General features: G+C 36.9%; 1 protein-coding gene across 3 annotated transcripts in view; it reads right to left on the bottom strand.

Moving 5' to 3' along the window:
- CDH12 (cadherin 12) overlaps nucleotides 1–19,996 on the bottom strand; it is a 329,076-nt gene that overhangs the window by 226,946 nt on the left and 82,134 nt on the right. The window contains exon 1 of one of the 3 annotated variants that reach the window (XM_052704302.1): nucleotides 543–622. The exons of the other annotated variants lie outside the window; for them this stretch is intronic. The gene's annotated coding sequence lies outside the window, so the exon portion shown is untranslated. Of the gene's footprint in view, nucleotides 1–542; nucleotides 623–19,996 lie in introns of those variants that run through there. 3 annotated transcript variants of the gene reach the window in all.

Raw genomic sequence — 19,996 nt, 5'->3', positions numbered from 1 at the left:
TCTTTGGGAAATATCTATGAAGTAGTACTTTCACAACAGTTTTCTCTCAAATCACAACATCCCCATAGCACCAGACAAATAGGTCCATAACAATTTCTGAAATCCTTTCTTTCATATTATACCTCTCTCAACTGATAAATTAGTTTTTCAAAATACAGAAAAATAAAAAACAGAATTCGATAAAATAAGAGCTTTATTCTGCTTCATGCAAACTAAATCTCAAGGGCCAGTTTCACAATTTCTCTTGTAACATAATTTTCAATTGTACAAATCTACAGAATCAGTTACTACACAGAACACGAAATAATACAGTTACAGAAATTATACATAAATATTAAAAAAAAAAATGGAGCAGCTATAGTAAAAGAATTGAAGAAGAATATTTCCAGTCTACACAAAGGGGCACCCCAGCCAAAAAAAGACTCCTGTACAATTAGCAAATGTGCAGTTAGAAAAGTGGTGTGGTTAGGATGATATTTTACAGGTTTATAGTTATGAAGATTAACATGGTGGAAATAGACAACCAAAAATGAAATGCTCACCTGTGTCTTAGGCTTACAGTAGAAAACTCTAAAAGGAGGGATCTTCAGAAAGAGATCCTTCCCAGCAGCAGCCAGCCCTGAAATGGGGTTTAGTAGAGATGGAGCCAGGCTCCACCCTTTTCAGTAACACAGCTGAATTGCCTTCACCTGTGTTCCCACAGCTGACTCAGTCCTTGCCTCAGGTGATCAATCAGTAGTTCAGGCCATGACTCAATAGTTCCCATACAGCTCCTAACCAAAAAGCGTTCCAGAAGTCTTGTTAATTCGTGTGTACAATGTTTGATTTGAAGCAAAACACAGAGGTTCCTTGAGATGCTGTGAACTCATTCCAAATCCTACCTACTATGGATTGCTCAAACACATTCTGGTCTGACAGGAAAAATAAAAGCAAAATTAAGAAACTAAGTAGGGAAAATACAGATAAGATTGCTTCTGACAGATGTTTCATATCCTCCCACACTTGATAAGACTCACAATAAATGAAAATGCGGACAGTCGCTCATAATCTGTACATGCACTACTCCAGATAGAAGACAGACATTTCTGTCTATCTCAGACGTTTACAGACATATGATTCAGGAAAGAACTGAGTTACATATTTCTTCTCTTGTTCTGGATGCAATGAACCATACAGAATTCCTGAATTAAACATTTTTCAATCAAAAATCTTAAAAATCCCTATACATTAATACTTTGAAAGTAATCTTTACAAACATAGACCTAAAAATATCATAAAAAGGCAGAGAGTAATGATTTGGGGTTACCAACTAAAGCCCTTACGTGACTGCTCTCCAGAGGCAGAGTTATGATCTGGATTTTAGTGCTCTCAAAATTAGAAAAGGCAGGAAACCATAAAGAGTGAATCTTTAAAAACATCCATGTATAGCTACACTTCCCTTTGGGATTCAATTACAGGTCCAAGCATCACACTGAAAACAAATTTATAACTTATAAATAATAATAAGAGAATTATTGCATTTTTCCCCAGATGTTAGTCAGTCTGAATTATGAAATTATTACTACGAAAATTGTGAGATCATGTTAACCTCATTGAAATAGTATTTTATTTTTTCTGCTATTTTAAACTCAAAGATCTGTCAAATTGTTCATTCAAAATCTTACCCAGCATCCCTCTGAAACAAACTTGCTGTAGTATAAGGAATGTATTACAAGAATATTAGTATGGAGAAATGAAAGCATCAGCACTATGATCAAGTGGATTCTACAGGATGTAGAAATGTCTTTGATAGTTCAGAGCATTTTAAAAAGGATTCAATGGAAAAGACACATTAGGTTAACAGAGTTATGGAAAATCAGAGGATAAAAGCAAACCCCTATATAAATACAGCAGATCCTTTTGCTATCATATGCCGAAAAGTATTTGCAGAGTCTGGAGCATGAAGTGTATGTCACTGCACTCAAACAATGAGAAGATAATGTGCAAGTCTAAGGTCTACCAGTCCTTGAACAATCTCAGTTTTGGGCATGCAGCCCTAAAACAGGATTCAGTCTTGCACATTTGCTATGAAAAAAATAAAATCATCAAATGAAAACTACTTCAAAACTCAAAACAGATAAATAAGTAGATAAATATTCAATCTAAATCTGAACAGTGAACTGAGATATTTAAGGACAATTCTTGCCATGCACATAAGGTAATCAGCTGTAGTGGATTTTTTTTTAGGTTTTCTTTTTTTCTTTTTTCAGATTAACTTCTGCTCACAGAAGAAATTAATTCATATATCCCGTGCAAATATCTGTTTCCCTTCATGGTCTTTTAGCATATTCACCATAGAGCAGAGGTCAGCACCGCCCCTTTTGCTCCTCTCATTGTGTCACAATGTCTCAGGTGTGTGTCACCTCCCCTCAGCCTTCTCTGCTCCCGGTTGAGCAAACCCAGGGGGCTCAGCTGCTTCTCATATAACTCATACAACAGTCATAGTCCTTTGGACACTCCCTATAGTTTTTTATCCTTCCCACATAGCATGCAAAGAACATATGGTAAGAGGTGATGTGACACAGCACAGAGCGGGAAAACCCCTCTTACCTCCCAGCTGGCAGTGTTGGCCCAATGCACCCCAGGGTACTGCTAGCCCTTTGGTCTGCCAGGGCATACTGACTTAAATGCAACCCGGCTTCATCCAGAACATCCATATTCCATTCCATGTATGTAGATTAAGATTCACCCCATTCCAGGTGCAGAATCCAGCATTTGCCCTTGTTAAACTTCATATGGCTGGTCATTGCCCAGCCCTTTAATTTGTCAAGATCTCTCCGTAAGATTTCTCTTCTCTAGACAGTCAATAGGACTGCAACATCATTGCTCCAGTTTACTTTTTACTCCAGTTTACTTTTTACAGAAAGTAACACTGCCATTAATTACAGTAATCTGTGTAATGCCTTACTCAGTCTCTGTATATGTCACAGAAAACAATATATAAAATAACAACCAGATAGACTAAATCAAATGCCGCTGATCCTGGTTAAGTGGTTACTATCTCCCTTTTTGGTATATGTATTTCAAGTTCTGTTCTTTTTCCAGAGTATTCTCCATCTTGCTTCATGTTCCAACTGAAGGAACAGGCATTGTTTAGTCTGGAGAAGAAGAGGCTGAGGGGAAACCTCATTACTCTCTATAGTTACCTGAAAGGAGGTAACAGCAAGTGATTTTGGTCTCTTTTCTAGGTGAAAAGTTGCACCAGCGGGGGTTTAGATAGTATGTTCGGAAGAACTTCTGCACAGAGAGGGCAGTTAGACATTTCAAGGCTTGCTAAGGCAGGTGGTGAGGCTGGCATTCCTGGAAGTGTTTTAAAGATGTGCTGCTGTGGCAATAAGGGAAGTAGTTTAGTGACTGGACATAAGAGGTCAGGTTAATGGCTGGACTTGATGATCTCAAATGTCTTTTCCTAGATGATTCTATGATTCTGTCAGTATGAAATTAAAGCCAAACCCTGACGGATCTTTTGTGCAAAGTGCAATGCGAATATATGCAAACACTTCAGATTTTAGTGAGTGAAGTAAATGGAGTTTATTCAATACTATCATTAAAAAATAATTATCGTCAATTAATTTTCTGAATAGAACTGCTCCTTAGAATACTAAGAGAATTTCAAAGCACTTTTTCTTTCTTTTGATTAATCAAAAAAGATATATTACTGAGATAAAAATGCATCTTTGAGAAATTTGTACATGGCTTCTGGCTTAAATGGAAAAATGTATTTTTTTATATGATACCAATTGAAACAGCAGATTTAAGTTTATACATTAATATAGTTAGTATATTTTTACCTGCAAATCCCTAACATGTGTCTCAGGATTAAATAAAATACACTGTTTTGCAGGAGCTATTGGGAATAGGTGAACGGTTGGACTGGATGATCTTTTAGGTCTTTTCCAACCTTGGTGATTCTATGATTCTATGATTCTATGAAATTTATACATGCTGCTGAATATAATATGCTCCTCTCTGCACCTTTTTAAACAGGAATATAGCCAGAGGAACTAATTGTCCTCTAGGCCTTTCAAATAGGGCTGTTTGTGTGCATGACTTTGAAGGGAAATTTTTTTTCTGCACATTCATGTTGAGTGGTTAGATAGTGAAATGGTAGAAAAAAAAAAAATGAGTTGAGGAGCACAACATTGTGATGTGTAAGTGGAATTTATTTCACTGGGGAAATGGGTAGCAGCAATTACTCACATGTCAGTCTTGTAAGATAGATTGCATTATTTGTACACTCCAAACAATATTTATCTCACTACTATATTTAAAAGCCTAGTTTAATTGTTCTTTTTTAATTCTTCTTGTTTCATTTCAGCTGCATACACCTAGTAGATACATATAAAATGCAATTCATTGCATTGCCAGTCAGGCTCCTACAACCAGAAATATCAAATCTAAACTACTTATGAACCATGAGTTCTTTTGTAATAATACATAAACATCCTATAATCCACTCTAGCAACTGATAGAAAGTGTTTCACATTAAGCTGAAATGTAAAACTGTTACTAAATTGGGCCTTAGAAATCTATTAAGACATGCTTTGAATGATGTAGCAAAATTAGTTTATTTTATATTTTCCAATCCTTTTTATGTTTCTGTTCAAAAACAATATCATAACAATATCATGTTTATTACTTGTTTCCAATCAGGACCAATTTTATACATTTCCTATTAAGTTAACTACTAGAATCTGTGCTTTATCTGTGCTAATTTCATACTACTTTTACTTCCTCCATTCTCTGAGAATTGCACGCAAGTAAAATCTGTATTTCTGAGCAGCACAGTCAAGAAATAAGGAATAATCCACATTCACAAGCACAAACAAGCCATAAGAACCATTCCGATTGCCAAAAACCATTATCTCTTTTTTGAATCATTTTCACTGGAGATTACCAAAACATTCCACAAGGTATCTACATCACATCAGTTCAAATGAGACTCATTTATCAACGAGAGATTAGGTTGTATAGTTATTAGGTCTAGCTACACATAAAACAAAATTATCAGACATTTAATTTTGAGTATTTCCTTATCAAAGTCTGTTTTCTCCCTCTGTATATATCAAATCATCAGACTTCACTCATAAAAGTCCTTCAAGGCTCAACATCTCAGAGCAGCTGGAGAGCCACTCAAAAAAACCCAGCCAAACAAACCAAGAGCACTGGTTAGATTCCATAAGCAACCACTATAGACAGTATTATTCTTACATCTCTTTTCCATCAGTTATAGAAGTAGACTCATCTCCTTTCTTTCTTAAGTGTAAACAAAAAAAAAAAAAACAACCAACAAACTGTAAATAACAGCAGGCAATTCAGTAAAATTAAACAGTAAAAAGAGAAGTAACAATGTTGTGATGAAAAAGCGCTCAGAACAATTTGTACCATCTGCAGTCTTCCCTCAGATCTCCTGAACTGAGAACGTAGATTCCTACCCATCACATGCTTTAAGTATTCTCCAAAACATCTCCAAACATAACCTTTCTGTGAACAACCCAGATGACTCCTCAACTCACAGACAATAGTTTAGCCAAGCAATGTTGAATATCAGAGAAACAAAATCAGCAATTATAGATGATCTTTGTCCTCTGCATAAGATCTGCCATGCACTGCCTCCCATCAACAGAGGAAATACAACATAATTCAGACAACTGTTCAGCCTTCCTTCTCAGGCAATAAAAATGTTAAAATTTGTCCTTGTGCATGAAGTTATACCAGAATTGTGTTCCATACATTTGTATATAACTTTGATAATTGAACAGAAGAAAGAAGACAACAGATTTCCAAAAGCTTTCTATAAAATTTCTTCATTATAAACATGAAGGTGGTGCTTCATTTTCAAATCATCCCCTGTATCAAAATTCTTCTTGAAGTATTAAGAATAGGAAATATTTGTGCAAGTTAAACAGGACATTTAGATGCCTTTCTAGAAAATGGAAGAAAAGGATAGAGAAAGGGAGAAAAATGAAACAGAAAAAAAAAAAAAAGATTTTGCATTGATGAAAAATATACACCCCTCAAAGAAAGAAAAAAAAAAAAAAAAGGCAGAAAAGCTCACAAGTGGTAATTTATTTTGAGAGAGAGAGAGAGAGAGAGAGTTGATTCAGTGAAGGTTTATTATAAACTGCTATGGTATTTTGCAGCACATAAAATCAAATAACTGCTTCAGAAACAGTTACAATGTTTGATAATACCTTAAAAAATAGTTATACTTCAGTTTAAATTATTGATTGTGATGGATAAACAGAGTAGCAATTCACTGTAACTTGGCTAAAAAGTACTGAACTCCTAAGAATCTGTACTCATTAACATCTTCATGATTTCCAGTCCAGATACTTTTAAAAGTATAATTTACCACATGTGAAGGGAAAAAAATAAGTTTCTTCGCAAGATAAATTACACTTGTGCAACAATTAAACTAGATAAAATATATAGGTATATTCTCAACATTGACAAAGAAATCCAATTTCAACATATTTCTCACATCATTTAACATATTATGACCTAAGCAGAAATTCTGGGGGCAATTTCAGAAAAATCATAGAGAGAAAGAACATTCATTAACTAAAATCTTCTAACTGAGAAGCAGTACTGCAATAAATGTCCACATTTAGAAGTACTGTTCCGCAATGAATGAAGCAACTGATCATATCTGTGGCCCTCTTTTGGACATGCTCTAACATCTCCATGTCGTTCTTATGCTGGGGGCCTCAGACCTGGGCACAGTACTCCAAATAGGACCTCACAAGGGCCGAGTAGAGAGGAACAATCACCTCCCTCTCTCTGCTGGCCCCCTCTCTACTAGAATGCCATTGGACTTTTGAGTTCCAAGTGCACATTGCTGGCTTATAGCCAGCTTTTCATCTACTAGAGCACCCAAGTACTTCTCTACAGGACTGCTCTCAATGAGCTTTTCTCTCAGTCCATACACATATCTGAGTTTGTCCCAAACCAATTGCACTTGGCCTCCTTGAACCTCATTAAGTTGAAGTGGGCCCCATATCTGACATGTGATTCCAACTCCTATTGGGAAATTCTTCTGCATCAACACAATTAGCACAGGATAATTAGACAAACAGCCACAATGGAGCTTGAGGGTTAAAGCAAACTCCCAGCTTTTTAAATTAAAGTTGTATGGTACCTACACTGAACAGGAAGAATTAGACAAGAATGGTGCAATCTGAGATGTAGCATTTGCTGTCTGCTTTGGACACTGAGCTAGAAATAAATACTCTGGAAGTACATTCCTTGTAAGACATATGGAGATGAAAGAAGGCATCTTGATACATTCTGAATTGGAAGTTAAGCTTTCCTTTTGACTCAAATGGAAACAAATTATTTTAATTGCATTTTCCTCAATGCAACAGTATATCAAGCCATTTTTCAAATCTATTTCTTGACTTCATACTCCTGTGAAGAAATATAAGAAATAAGAAATAGAAGAAATAAAAGTTCTATTTCTTACAGGAAGTTAAGTTTTCTAACTGGTTCTACAGGTGGAACTTGCAGACCCATGGAAAAGAGGGATAGCCTGCTAAGTTAACAACTACACCGAAGCATCTCAGGGACCAGACTGGGACAAAAATTTATAAGCATACTAGGTACTCAAAAGACTTAAAAACTATCTTCTTGACTAGCAAGGCCATTTATGTCTTTTAATATCGGGTTCCCTTAGCAGTCACTTGAGTGAATTGATGGAGATATTACTACAAACCTATGTTGAAGCACTTTCCTTGGCCATCCAGGGAGCTGCTCAGAGTCCAAGTAGGGTGAGCAAAACCCTTGAGTGCTCTCAAGTTTGTTGCTATTATTCCCCATTAGATTTGCACTGCAAAGCACGTCAAACAATATGCTGCTGAGCTGATAGAACATATCAAACTGCCTCAGGCAGAGAATTCAGTGGAGCTGATGATACTATAAAAATGCACTTAAATGTTGTAAGGATGCTCGCTTCAGACCAATGGAACCTTAAAGCTGCAATTTAAAAGATTTGTTTGCTTGCTGTGCTATCAACATGAGGTGTTAGGGAGTAAGAACAGTTCTGTTTTAACTTTTAGTTAGCTCAAAATTTCCCCTTGTGTTCTGCTCTACAAAAGCCAATAGATCTTGGAAACATAAAGAAAATACAGGAAATGATTCAGGAAGAAGGAAAGCTGATGAAAGATGTCATGGAGGCTATTAAAACTGTATATGCAGAAATATATACAGGAACGGAACCATCACAACGGCAAGCTTTCCAGTTCCAGTCCTGGCTAACATCAAGAAAGTGCAGATATTGAGAAAGGGCAGAAATCCAGCAGCTAAGAGAGCATGTTGTAAATAAATGTTATACTACTGTGGCTATTCACAGTGAATGAATCACTATAATACTCTCGAATATTCCTTGCTTATATAGTCCCTCAGAATTCTAGATTATTTAAATGTACAGAGATGTGAGATCACTTGGCTTAAGATAATAACAACTACCTGACATTAGATAAAATGTTTTAGAAACAACCTGTACTCAAGTTCAAACTCAAACCTTTTTCAGTAGATTTTTGTATTAGTTACTGTATATGCGGGAAAAACATGGAGCTTCTCTTCAAGAAAACTTGTGCTTCTGTTAAATGAGTGTGGTTAATACAGAAAGCTGTCACCACAGCTTCTACCTGACATCATTCACTATCATCTAGTATTTCTGAAGTAAAAAAATAAAAATAAAAAAATCACACAATATGTTAATTTACACGAGCCGCACTGAAAGTAATGTATTTATTTCTATGGAAACAACAACAAACAAATAATACAGCAACATTACCTGATATAGTTGAGAATTTGCTCTGTTTTTTTTTGTTTTTTTTTTTTCCCCCCAAACAGTCACCACTATGAGCTATACATTTTCTTCAATGATGAAAAAGAGCCTGCACGCCACACTCGTAAACACATGCACCAGCATAAGTGAACTACTGCTGTCATTGCCACTGCTGTAACACACCACCCATCACCTAACTATGCTCATGTTCACTGTTTGGTCTGTTCAGCAAGTGTCAATGAATGTCAAAGAGTACAATTTTTTCTGCATGGAGGAATTCAATTTCACACTTTTGCTTCATCTATATTTCTGTATGAGACGCCATTTTGTCCCTCTGATGCCATCTGTCACACAGCAACAAAATTGAACAGAGAACCAGGGGAAGGATTCAACCTCTACTACCAGACCACTGCCTCTGATGTTGTGAGCCAATATAATAAAATAGGAGGCATTACTTTTGGAACAGCTCTTGCATTTGCTCTTAGATTTTCTGTAATAGAAAGCTTGCCTTTAAAATGTCATCCTCACATGCATCAGGAAGAAACACCACTCTTCTCTATTCTCTGGTAACAAACACCACTCAATATATCATGATCTTTGAATACTTACCAGCTTGTGGTTTGAATAAAGAGATCTCACTATAAATACACATTTTCTGGTGCACTTTTAAAGAATTTTATTTTTTTTATATTTCACTCCTAAGGGTGGTCTTACTGAATTAAGATATAATTTAAATGGGTTCTTTTTATATCAACATAAGATCTTACCAACATCAGTTCTTAAGAATGTGGAAAATTTATCTGATTATCTGATTATAAAGGTGCATCTTCATTAAGTAATTAGAAGCTCTCGATAGGAAGTTTAGACAAAATTATTCTCTAATTTGGTATGATGTTATTAATTAAGTTTAAGAGAGCAGAAAGTTATCAAATGAAAACTTGAAAGTAACACAAATTTAAGCTGTGCTTATTCTAAACCTTGAAAGAATGTCCCATAGCTCAAAGTGAGAATTTGAGGATCAGATATTTGTGAATATTTTTAAATTTGTGAGATAGCCAGCAATTCCACAAAGTAAAGACACAACCCTATTTGAAAGTACAGATCCAATGTAGTACATAATAAATCTGAACAGTTTTAAGTCATTTGGTATTTAACCACAATAATTGTGTCTATTGCCTTCTATAATAGTGGAATCTCATATTACAGAAGTAGTGTTGTATCTCTTAAGAAAACAGAGTCTTGAAACAGACATAAGTAGAACATATGCCGCATAAATGTCCACGTATGATTATCTCAACATACACAGTAATATCAGCTGCTGAAGTAATTGTCATCTTATGTAACTCCTATAGTATCTTTTAGCCGTTTTATTATTTTTTTGCACTTCAATTACTGTTTTTCTTGTCACTACCATTTTTCTCTGCAGTTTTTCTGTTCAACATTTACTTTTTTAGATATTACTTAGCAGCAAGCAAAACATACACCCATTGTTTAAAAAAAAATTATAGTCGCACCATAATAATTAATCAGTACTTCTGTAATAAAAACTGTTCTTCAGAGACATAATTCTAACACTACTACTTTTTTTTTTCCTGGGGTGAAGTTTGGCACCTAAGACCATAGCCTACAGCAATTTTATTTTATTTTTTTATATCAATTTTCAAACAAATTGATTCTGCCATTTTGAGTGCTGCAAGTGTAAATCAAAACTGAGATATAACAGTTTAAAGCTAAACATTTGTGGCCACGACACTGCTGCAGGGCCATGAGCTTCATGGGCATTCATTTGCAACAAACTTACAGTTAAATCTAAATTTCAGATAACTGAAATTCTAAATATGAATTCACATGCACTAGAAAGGGCTTTGTGATCCATACAGCTGACATACCCCTTTGAAGGCTAAGTCCAGTAACAAGTTTCCACTGATGCACATTGCATTATACGAATTACAGCCACAACCCATATCTTATTTGCCTTGCCATGAAGGAGCAATTTCCAGAGGAAACTAAGCATAAAACACTCTACTACTTTGTTCCAATCTCACAGCAGTGGACAACCATGGCCAACTTGCTCTTGAGTACCCATCTGCATGCTACCTGGATAGAAATTATAGAAAAATTTGAGGAAGAGATCTTAAAAGCTCATCAAGTCAAACTCCTCTGCAATGAACACAGATATGTACAGTTAGATTAGGCTGCCTAGAGCTCTATCCAGCCTGACCTGACAAGTCTCCAGGGACGAAGCATTCACCACATCTCTGAGCAACCTATTCCAGTGTCTCTCCACCCTAATTTTTATTTTTAATATCCCATCTAAATCTCCCCTCTTTGAGTTTGAAACCATTTCCCCTTGTTTTGTCACAACAGTCTCTGCCAAAAAGTCTATTTCTTTCTTACAATCCCCTTTAGATACTGAAAGGCATCTATCAGATCTCCCCAGAGCCTTCTCCAGTCTGAAAGCCCCACCTCTCTCATCTTGTCCTCACAGGGAGCTGTTTCACCACTGGATCATTTTCGTGGCTCTTCCCAGATGCATTTCAGCAGGTACATTTATTCCCCAGACTGTGGACTCCACATCTGGGCATAGTTCTCCAGATAAAGACTCACCTCAGGGGTGAATAGGCAAAATCACTTCCTTTGACCTGCTGGCCACATTTCTTTTGATGCAGCCCAGGATACCAATGGCTTTCCAGACTGCAAAGACACATTGCTGGATCACATTCAGCTTGCCATTCACCCATTCTCCAAGTCTTTTTTGGCAGGGTTGTACTCCATCCTTTTGTCATCCATATTGTATTGATTGCAGGGATAGCTGCAACACCTGGATCCATTGCTCAAGCCTGCATAGGACTCCCTGTATGGCATCCCATCCCTCAGGTGCACTGACTGCAGCACATAGCTTGGTGTCATACACAAACTGGAAGAGGGTTTACTTAATACCACTGCCACTTATGGATGTTCAGGTTTCTCAGGTGGTCATGAAAGTGATATTGCTAATAGCAGGACAGATGCTGTTCCATCAGTCCCCACCTTCCTAGTCTTCTGCTTAAGGAATGTGTAAAAAACAACTGCCAATGAAGACTGAGGAAAAAAAAATGCTGAGTACCTCAGCCTGCTCCTCACCTATTGTTACCAGCCTGCCTGCATGCTCACTGGGTGGGTATGCATTTTTGAGCTTTCCTTTTTTGGTTGATGTACATGTAACGATCTTTCTGTTCTTCTTTGATTTCAGTTCCTGTTGGGCTTTGGCCTTCCTTATCTATACTCTACACAGCCTAGTAACATTCCTATACTCACTCCAGGGCATCTATCCCTGTTTCATTGCCTGTGCATTTTCTTCTTGCTCTCCAGTTTGCTCAGTAGGTCCCAGTTCAGCCATGCCTGTCTCTTGCTTTCCTTTCCTGATTTCCTACACATAAAGATGGACAGCTCTTGTGCTCTGAAGAAAGCTTCCTTAAAGACCTGTTCTGCTACCTTGTCCTTGAGAACAGTTTCCCAGAGGGCTTTGTTGACCAAGTCGCTGAAGAGCAGGAACATGGCTTTCCTAAAATTTAGTATCCTGACTTTACTCTTTGTCTGTCCCTTTACTTTGGGAGTGTGAACTCCAGCATTGAGTGGTAATTATAGCCCAGAAAGACTCCATTCCTGACATCACAAATCAGTTCACTCGCTTTGGTGAGCAACAGGTCCAACACTGCATACACCCTCATGGGGCTCTCTGTCTCCCAGTCAAGAAGTTTTCCTTGATGCATTCCAGGAGTCTCCTGGATTGCCTACAGCTTATCACGCTACTTTCTCAGCAAATGTCAGGGTGACTGAAGGAACCAAGCAGGTCAAGAAATTGAGATCATAGCTGGAGGAAGAAGGCTCCACTTGAACAGCTGGCCTGTAGTAGACAATAAGTATAATGCTCCCTTTGTTGCCTCAGTCACTCACTTGTAAGCTTTTTAACTTGCTCTGGCCTTGCTGGGCTCTATACTCTATACACAAGGGCTCAACCTTCATATGCTTCACTTGCAGACTCTGAGTGCACATGAGTCTTTAGGAGGACTCCTACCTTATTTGAATGAATTTAAAAAACTGAAATCACTAATTAGCCTAGTTTCTTTCTGTAAACAGCCTTAAACAGATGTAAATGACAAATAAAAGCCTGCTACAAATAGAATTTTGTCATTTTCTAAACTGATTTACAGTAACATTTCATAAGCGCTAGGAACTTGAGCTCTTGTACTACTGTAATAGTATGATACTACTACTATCCTTGATCTAATTCCTCAATTGCCAATGACAGCAAGGCAAACACTGTTTCTTATCTTTATTTCAACTGGGAAAATTCTCGTCTTCAAAACAGAGTTGACCGGTGTTATTAATTTCTGGTATTAAACGCAGATTTGTCAGAAGTCTTTCAAGAGGTCATGTTTCCTTTGAGAAATTTGCAGAGAATGGTTTGCCAGTAACTGCACAGAATCACAGGAATTTATGCATCAGGCTAAACTGCATCAGGCTAATCTTCAGCTCCTCAGGACAACATAACCTTCTTCTGCAACACTGTTTAAATATTAAAAATTGCCTCCATGTTACTTCAGAGATGTAATTATGGTGTCATATGATCAGGCACTGACTACACCAGTCCAGCTGAAAAGACGATGTGTATCAAGTAGAGTCATTGAAAAATGCTTCCTTTTCAGGTCACGTTATATCTTGAGACTGAGACAAGAAGTGTTCTATAATGGCTCATTCTATAGCAATTTTTTATCAGTCCCATTTCTTCTCAACAGTTGCATATAGCACTTCTCATTTCCAAACTGCCTTGTACTCAACTATCTTTTATCTTCACTTCGTATTTGATTCTGAATTTCTGTTTCCCACAGCCTCTTCCTACATTCATAATTTTTTGCTTGAAAATACTTGGTGTCAATCAGTTTGAAGAAGTTTTACTTCCTCCCTCTTCTCATATGTTCTGAGTCTTAGCTTCATTTCCTACCTTTAAATTTGCCTGAAAATACATCTCACTTGTATATCTCACATCAAAATGCTAAAAATACATCTCACACAACCAAGTGTTAAAAAGAGACTGGTGGACTTAATCCAGAAGGAAAAGCATGTCATCATAACTCAAAACACAGTGATACTGGATGATAAGGGAGCTGAATTATTACCACTCTTGGCATCTGTCAGTTTGGAGTATTGTAAAGTTACTGTGCTGCGATGAAAACTATGACCAAGAGAGATTAAAAAAAAACAAAAACAAAAACAAAACAAAACACACAAACTTTCGGAGTACTAAAGATTCTGATCTTTATTCTGGCTTTTAGTGATTTTCTTAGCTTTTAGATCTCTCCAACTAGCATTACCTTAGCAGTATTTTCTTCCTGCTTTTCTATTCACTTCTGTCTCCTGCTTTGCAGCCAGCTCTTTATGTTTTCCTCTTATACAGCAGAGCTGAAGCATTTCATCAACTTCTGAAAAAAAATATCATGAAATCAGCAGTTCTGCTACTATGGAAGAAAGATAATAACCAATGAAAAGTCAACATTGGAAAGATCTGTGTGTGATGGTCCTGAATGAGAAGCTGAGATGCACATGTATGCATTTGTGCTCACAGAAATTGACTATTTCAACTTTTGAGTCTTCACTTCCATTTCATTTGTCCAAGCTTCTCTAGTTAACCATCCTTCAACTGAAGCTTTCTGTGTACATTTATTCAGATTTTATTACCATTGCAAGTACTGATTGGGAAAATATTTAACTTCAGTACACCCAGAGAGCCAAAGGAAGTTTTACATCTCATTGAGAACACTTTCTGTATGTCGGATCTTTTTCATTTTATTTCTCCTAATGAACAACTTCTCTAAAGAAACATATTTCTTACAGAAACTCTTGAGAAGCTTTAGAACTATTCTGCTAGCAGTAATTCCTTCTGTAATAAGATAAGAATGGAAATGTCATTTCTTTGACAAGAATATATTTTAAAGGAATTCTTGTGCCTCCCAGCTATCATGTAAATGGTCATCAGAAGAACAACTTCCCAGAGGAGAGGAGATGAAATAAAGACATTCTATCATAAATGTAACTGGGAAAACAATGGCCATATTCTTCTTGAGAGAGTGCTCCAGTAAATCTTTTATCTTTGTGAATGCAGATCACCTATGCAATGCCCCTTTTTTTTTTTTTTTTTTTTTTTTTTCATATACTGGCCTTTCTAATGTCTTACATACTAGTGTTACTTTTTCCTTACATGGATAAGTATAATGATGACAACCTTAAAGATGGGGCATGAGTGGTAAACGCACCACTAACTTCAGATGAAAACCATCTGCTTTGAAGGAAGATCTCAAATACAGGTCTACCACATCTAATCACAACTACAGCCATTAGACATTCATATTTGACACACTTAAACTCAGTTTAAATGTCTGGAGCTATGTTATCATGAGGTAAAAAAAACCTGTCAAATGGTAAAGAATAAATGTCTTCTACAAAAGATCTATTGCTGCATGGAAAGTATTGGCTAGGAAAAATACATGGCTATTGAAGTATAAATTTTGTATATATAACTATATACATATACTATACATATAATAATACAAATAACAATATAAACATCACTATGGACACATAAGATAATCTGATAGATCTTTTTGCATTGTTTCCCAAAGAGATGCACAAAAAGATACACTTTCAAAATATTGTCTTCTAAATGTATTTGTATCTGCATTTAGGACTACAGCAAAATCTTCAACCTGCCAAAACGCTATTTGCAAATGTATCTTAACACCAGAACCACTTTAAAACAATTAAACCCCAGAAGTTACTCAGGATTTGTACTATCAGCAGGTTGTTTACTTTTGGAACAGTTAGTTATTCTGTTATTTTCAGTAAATATTGGTTTTGAATATGTAGTGTTTCATCACAGCTCTACAGAATAACAGAATCTATTTGTTCTTTAACATGTTGTAATCACCTGGAAGCTATTCAGCTGTGTATATCATTTGTACAGTAATTTCTTATACTGTAATAAATAAATAAATAAATATTTTCCCCTCAAAAACATGCGTCTTACTCTATCCCTTCTTCAAAGTAGTGGCTAGCCTCAAGTACCTATAGTGGGGTGCTCAGCATAAGCCTGTCTACATGGAAAGGGCCTTTTTTCAATTTACACTACATACCAAACTTGCCCTCTGTACTTCTTCACGATACTCTCCTAAACTGCAAGCATATGAGTGACACATCTGGAAACTCATTTCATGCCGTGTGTCCTATACTGAGTGTAATCACAAATTATCACATAATACCACACATTATGGCTCAGCACTAGTTTCTGACTAGATTAAAATTAATTGAAGCTCAGTTAGAGAAATAACTGATGATTCCAGATTCTAAGAGAGCTCCAGCTAGAAGGATATTAGGGGTATGGATATCTTTTGCCATAGACATAAATTTCCATGAAGTGCAGGGTAATCCCAGAATTATTCAGCTAATCATTCACAATATTAAGAATTAGTTTCAGCTGAAGGGAAAATAAAATTCTTCCCACATTTAAATCATCACATTAGGTTCTACAGTTAGTTTGATCTGCAGTAAGTACAGCTTGGTGTCATTAAAGGAATCTAATGTTAGCATTTTGAAGTTATCCATCTGCAACCATTGATAGACAGATTGACTGAAACGGGTAGTGGTGTAGGGTTTCATGAACAGCAGGTCACAAGGATTTGCCTTCTATCCTGATACATCTGTGTTAATAGAAGAACATAAAAAGTCACAGCAATTACACAGTAATCATTCATCAGGCTGTTTTATTTCAAAACACTGAGCTATAGCATTGTCCTCTACAAGAGGGAACATACATTTCTAACAGGGATTTAGTCCTAAAAGCTAGTCATCGCATTTACAAACATAACCCATATCACAGAATGTCAAGGATTGGAAGGGACCTCAAAAGATCATCTAGTTCAATCCCTCTGCCAGAGTAAGAACACCAAGATTAGGTCACACGGGAATGCGTCCAGGTGAATGTCTCCAGAGGAGACCCTGCATCATCTCTGGGCAGCCTGCTCCAGTGTTCTGGTACCCTTACCATAAGGAAGTTTTTTTCTTGTATTTATGTGGCATCTCCTATGTTCCAGTTTGTACCCATTGCCTCTTGTCCTATCACTGAGAAGAGCCTGGCTCCATCCTCCTTACATTCACCCTTTACATATTTACAAACATTAATGACGTCACCTCTCAGTCTCTTCTTCTGAGACTAAAGAGACCCAGCTCCCTTAGCCCTTCCTCGTAAGGGAGATGCTCCATTCCCTTAATCATCTGTGTGGCTCTATGCTAGGCTTGCTTAAGCAGTTCCCTGCCCTCGAACAGACGGGTCCAGAACGGGACAATGTCCCACATGCGATCTCACCAGGGTGAAGTAGAGGGGAAGGCAAACCTCTCTCAACCTACTAACCACACCCCCTCCAATACACCCCAGGATGCCATTGGCCTTCTTGGCTGCAAGGGCACAGTGCTGGCTCATGGTCACCTTGCTGGTGGTCACCAAGACCTCCAGGTCCCTTTTCCCTAACACTGCTCTTAAAAAGGTCAGCCCCCAGCCTATACTGGTACAGCAGGGTTGTTGTTGCCCAGATGCAAGACTTCACATTTGCCCTTATTATAGTTCATTACATTTCTCCCTACGTAGCTCTCCAGCCTGTGTAGGTCTCACTGGATGGCAGCACAGTGTTCTGGAGAGTCAGCCATTTCTCCCAGTGACCTCTATTACTACTGTATTTTACACAGGAGGTGTAGAATCACTGAAATTTTACCGATCATGGAGAGGTCTAGAAACTTAATGAATTCTACAACATAAGAACACATCAATTGAAAAAAATGAAGACAATTAGAAAACTAAAACCTTATGGGTTCTCCCTCCTTTGCAAGAAAAAAAAAAAAAGATGGCTTTCTTTCAGAAACTCTACTATTTCAGAAAACTGTGGCTTGTTTGTAAAACTCTTTAAATAGTCATTCAGGTATAAGATCATTAATTAACTTTGAAGATAACCAAGACAGATATACATTGGAAAGCAACAAACGCAGTTCTAATTCATGTTGGCAGACTGCTTGCTTCTATTTCTGTTGAAATAGAAAAAAAAAAAAAAAGATCCTAAATATAGTACAACATTAATAAAGTTAAATTAACAGAATTACTAGAAATTTCTCCAGTCATTTCAGGGTCTAAATAAAAGAATTTGACAGACCAGAAGACTATATCAAGAAAAGAAAAAATAAGTTTAGCCCTGCTAGAGTAGGCAAATAATTTCAGCTATGACCTTCATCTAAAGTAAGACATGGCAGACTCAATTTTGTTTTTAGTGCTCTTAAAACCAGAAGAGAATTACTTTGAATTCCACGCTATGGCATTTAGGTTCAGTAGGGTGTCAGGGACATATGAGAGCAGAATGTAATTTAATTTTGTTCAAATAACTGTGCTTAAAGGGATATTTTTCCAGATTCATGTTAAGATTTCAAGATACATAAATATCACGTATTTCCAGGAAAACATCCAGTCTGAGACAGATATAAGAGTAACCATCACTCTTAAAACAGATATTGGATAAGATGGTTTCTTGAAACACCACACATTATTTTTCAACCCTACAAAGTAAGTTCTAACATGCAAGATGCATGAAAGACACTGACAAGGCACAGGGTCATGCATCCAGTTGAAACCAAACAGCAAAAAGCATTTACTGGTGAAGCTAGACTAACCACAGCAGTGAACACTCTTTAAAGATTGGAGTAACTGCAGTAAAATCAACTATACAAAGAAACACCTTTGAAAAGAAAAACACGCTACTAATACAAAATTTTCAGTTCAAAATTATGTGGGTAGTCCCATAGTGCTACAGTAAGTGGGAATCACAACTCTTTCCTTACCGACCCCAGTTTGATGCCTTAATGCATATACAATTTTTAAGAACCATTTTGAGGACAGGGGAAAAATTCATCCCAGTAGAAGTAGAGGTGATAAAGTGGTAAGACATTATCAAATGCCCATCAGATTTTGCTACAAAGTGCTAGTACTGGATATAGCCCCAATCAGGAAACAAAACAAATGTCAAACTGCAGTCAGAAGTTAATGGGGAAGGTTTTCAATCTGCTGTCTTTTCCCAAGTCTCCAGAGACAGAAAAGGCTGCTAAATCCAGCAAATGGGAAGGGGGGGAAGGGGGACAGGCCTGGGGAAAAGAGAGAGAGAGTGCAGGTGGTTTACATGATCCCATCCAGTAATACGCAGAGCAACTGCCTAATTGAATAACCTTCTGCTGGCAGAAAAACATTGTTCAGAAGCAGGGGATCCCACCCTCTCACCCTTGCAGCAGGTGGCATGCAGTCAAATGGACAAATACAAACATCAGGGTTAGGGGTGGGACAGACACCAGCTGTAACTTCCTTCCATGCAGACACCAGGGAAGGGAGTTTTGACAATGTTTCTTGAGGGAACAGAAAATTAGAAGCATTTTAATAGACTAAATATTGAATTTGGATTTTAACGTTTAGGTTCCCATGAGCCACTCCAGAGTTTCCAATTACAGGAAATCTGACAAAGGATGTCAAAGATAGGTCTTTTCTTTCTAAAAAGGACTTGTATCTTTTAGCTGACTGTTAATTAAAGGAAAAGGAGCACACATTTTTAGGGACATGATAGCATTCATGGAAAATGAATAGATGGTTGGGGGTTGGAAACTCTGAAAGCAAAGGGTCATTTATATTGCTATATATGCTTCCTTTGAGATCTTTGTAGGTTGCTAAAATTATCTGAATAGAAATTTCTCAATAATTCAGTACAGATAATACCATTTCTCCTCTCACTTTTTATTTTTCCTATCTATTAAAGATGCCCAGAGCAGAACAGAAATGCTTTTCTTCCAGGAGTTAGCCCAACAAAACACAATCTGTTAGCTATATTATTATTAATATTAGTAACTGAAATGTCCCACTAAAAGCCAAATCTGTAACATAAATAAAAATATTAATTCACCAAAACATTTGAACAAGTTATTAACCTTAATGCATTCTTAAATGAATGAAATTCAGGCATATGCTTAAAAGTTTGGCTGAATGATAGGACAGTTCAAATGCCCTGAGAAATCAGAGAACACCTGGCAGAATACTCTCGTGCCTGAAAAATG

Source organism: Tympanuchus pallidicinctus, unplaced genomic scaffold (assembly GCF_026119805.1).
Source record: "Tympanuchus pallidicinctus isolate F22 unplaced genomic scaffold, pur_lepc_1.0 scaffold5, whole genome shotgun sequence".
NCBI lineage: Eukaryota > Metazoa > Chordata > Aves > Galliformes > Phasianidae > Tympanuchus > Tympanuchus pallidicinctus.
The sequence above is the reverse complement of the archived record's forward strand: the minus strand, read 5'-3'. Positions and strand labels throughout refer to the sequence as shown.